At 42.1% G+C, this 3,618-nt stretch overlaps 1 non-coding gene across 1 annotated transcript; it reads right to left on the reverse strand.

Moving 5' to 3' along the window:
* Positions 1-606: 606 nt before the first annotated feature.
* Positions 607-713, reverse strand: LOC150034933 (small nucleolar RNA R71). The gene has a single exon (XR_016530988.1). It is a non-coding gene; the product is annotated as a small nucleolar RNA R71 (small nucleolar RNA).
* Positions 714-3,618: the final 2,905 nt, after the last annotated feature.

Consider the following 3,618-nt stretch of genomic DNA (forward strand, 5'->3'; position numbering starts at 1 on the left):
TTCATCTCTGTTCACTGCCTCTCCTTCAGTAAAGGAAGAAGCGGGCATCGTATGAGCGAAGGACAAAATCTTGAGCCCAATAACGACCTAGAGATTGAGAGAACTTTCCAAAGAAGAAGAAGAAACAACCGCCAACGACAACAAGAGAAAGATCCTAACATGGCGGAGCAACCAGAAGACAGAGCACCAAACGCAAATAATATCATGGCGAACCCCAACCTCTTAGCGAATGACCGCAATAGGCCCATCCGGAACTATGCATCGCCCAACCTTTATGATTTCTCACCAGGAATCATGAGGCCAGCCTTAGACGTATCGAGATTTGAGATGAAACCGATGATGCTGCAGATGATTCAAACTGCTGGACAGTTTGGCAGTAGGCGTGGTGAGGATTCGCATGGCCACCTCCGGAGTTTTATTGAAATTTGCAATACGTTTGTGTTCCTAAACATCTTCGCTGAAGAGGTTCGATTAACACTGTTCCCATTTTCATTGTGTGACCAAACATAGAAATGGGTTTATTCTCTCGAACCAGGGGAGATTACATCGTGGGAACAAGTAGTGGAAAAGTTCATGAAGAAGTACTTCCCCTCGAAAGAGAACATAAGACAGAGGAAGTTGATCACTAATTTTGAACAAGATATCGACGAATCGCTCAGTGACGCCTGGGCGAGGTTTAAAAGACTAGTGCGAGATTGCCCGCACAATGACTTACCAGATTGTCTATAGATGGAAATTTTCTACCATGATTTGAATCTTACATCGTAGATGGCTGCCAATGCGGCAACAGCTGGAGGTCTGCTCGACAAAACGTATGACGAGGCTAATAATATACTTGATCGCATTTCAAAAAATCATGAAGACTGGAGAGAAAGCGATCAAAGACTGAGAATTAAAGACAATGACGCAAGTAATGGGGCCATCGCATCCCTACAAAATGAAATGACTCTGATGATGAATTTAATACAAGAAATTGCAATCAGCAGCCCAAAAACGCATAACGCAATCGGCCGAGCGCAAGTTGTGCCACGTGCGGTGAAGGCCCTCCAATGGAAGTGTCCAAGGAACCCACAGTCTATTTATTTCATGAAGAATAATCCTTTTTCCAATACTTACAACCCTGGGTGGAGAAACCACCCTAATTTTGCGTGGAAAAATCAACAAAATTTTCAACGAATGGCGTAAAAAGAAGGGCTACAAGGATTTTTCCTGCGAACAAACGGCCAAATGCAAAATCAAGCTAGTAGTTCGTAGGCGCCGTAATCTTCATCTCTGGAGAGCTTACTGAAGCAGTATATTTAAAAGAATGAAACAGTACTCCAGAATCAAGCGACGTCTATCCGAAATCTTGAAATTTAGATATGACAGATTGCGGGTAAACTCAAAAGTAAACCGCAAGGGGCACTACCGAGCTCAATAGAGTTCCCGCGCAACCTAGGGAGTACGGGAAAGGAGCAATGTCAAGTTGTGACTTTGCGAAGTGGAAAGACAGTGGCAGAGGAGAAGAAGGAGCCAAGTAGGCCTGCTTCAATTGCGATGGAATCATAGACCCTATTGACTTAAGGAGAACAAGAAGAACAGGCGACAGTGGAACTAGATATTACTTCCACCTCTAAGCTGATAGAGCAGGAAACCATAAAAATATACCTGCCATCATTCCCCCCAAAGACTTAAGAAGAAGAAAAATGATGAATATCATCGTTTCATGGATATGCTGAAACAATTACATATGAACATCCCTTTCACTGAAGCGATTGAACAAATGCCAAAGTATACGATGTTTCTGAAGGACATGGTGACGAAGAAAAGGAGCACTGGTAAGTTCGCAATGGTGGCGTTAACGCAAAGTTCAAAAACCAAAATTCCATCGAAAATGCGTGACCCGGGAAGTTTCATAATACCCTGCTCGATTAGAGAATTATATATTGGTCAAGCGCTTTATGATCTCGGGGCCAACATCAACTTAATGCCCCTTTCAATTTTTAAGTAGCTGAATGTGGGGTAGTTGGCACCCATGATGGTGACTCTTCAGCTAGCTGACAGGTCCCTTGTGCATCCAGAAAGAAAGGTGAAAGATGTCCTGGTCACGATTGGCAAATTTATCGTACTCGCAGACTTCATCATCCTTGACTATGAAGCGGACAAGGATGTACCCATCATTCTGGGATGACCAATTTTATCCACTGGTCGTGCTCAGACTGATGTGTACAAGGGAAAGATCACACTGAGCATGAACGGAAAGAAGATTAGGTTTGATACTATCAGAGCCATGAAGTACTCAGAAGAAGAAGACCTCACTGAGTCCGAGTATGAACCCAGTTTGTATGAAGAAGAAAAGTTTGAAGATAAAGATGAAGGAGAGGATGCGACCGCATCCATAGAAATCTGTAATGCGATCGGAGAAACAACAACCAAAGAAGAAAAGCTGACAATGAATGAAGAAAGAAAAACACAAAAACCATCCTTGGAACAACCACCGACAGTAGAGCTGAAAATATTGCCAAACCACCTGAAGTATGCTTTTCTGGGGCAAAATGAAATGCTACCAGTAATAATTTCCTCTGCACTTCAAGAAGATCAAGAAAATTCGCTGATGAGCATCCTGAAAAAGTACATAAAAGCAATTGGCTGGACGTTAATAGACATTAGAGAAATTAGCCCCGCATATTGCATGCACAGGATACACCTCGAGGACAATAAAAAAGGATCGATCGAACATCAACACAGACTCAACCCTACGATGAAGGAGGTCGTGAAGAATGAAATAATCAAATGGTTGGATGCAGGGATTATCTATCCAATCGCGACAACATGTGGGTCAGCCTTGTGCAATGTGTGCCAAAGAAAGAAGGGGTGACAGTAGTCCTAAATGAAAATAATGAACTAATACCGATGAGAACCGTCACTGGCTGGCAGATCTGCATGGACTACAGCAAACTGAATGCGACGACAAAGAAGGATCACTTCCCCTTGCCTTTTATCGACCAGATGCTAGACCGCCTAGTAAGAAATGATTACTACTGCTTTTTGGATGGATATGCCGGCTACAACCAAATCATGATTGCTTCTTAAGATCAAGAGAAAACCACATTCACCTGCCACTAAGGAACATTTGCATTTCGACGCATGCCGTTCGGCCTATGCAATGCCCCGAGCACATTCTAGAGGTGTATGATGGCCATATTTTCTGAGTATCTTGAAGATTCTATTGAAATTTTCATGGATGACTTCTCGGTGTATGGGCAAACATACGAAGTCTATCTCAATAATCTATAAAAGATACTGAAGAGATGTTAAGAGACGAACCTTGTGCTGAATTGGGCAAACTTCGGCCTTTTGTATAATCTTCACAGTCAGTCTCAATCTCAGTATCATGTATCAGTATCCTGTATCTTATATCATATTAGCTTAGGTTTACTTTTATCCACTTTTATTTTATTATCGCAACTTTACTTTACCGCATATTTTACTTCACCGCAATTTTAGATACCTATACACAAACTTTTTATTAATTGAAAAACCCCCGGTCACATATATCACGAACGTAATGCACTAACTACGCAATCTCTGTGTTTGACCTCGGATCACTCCAAGAAACTTGTGGTGGAATCATACTTG

The sequence above is a fragment of the Benincasa hispida genome, chromosome 7, assembly GCF_027475165.1.
Source record: "Benincasa hispida cultivar pf3 chromosome 7, pf3_genome.v1.1, whole genome shotgun sequence".
In the NCBI taxonomy this organism is placed as follows: domain Eukaryota; kingdom Viridiplantae; phylum Streptophyta; class Magnoliopsida; order Cucurbitales; family Cucurbitaceae; genus Benincasa; species Benincasa hispida.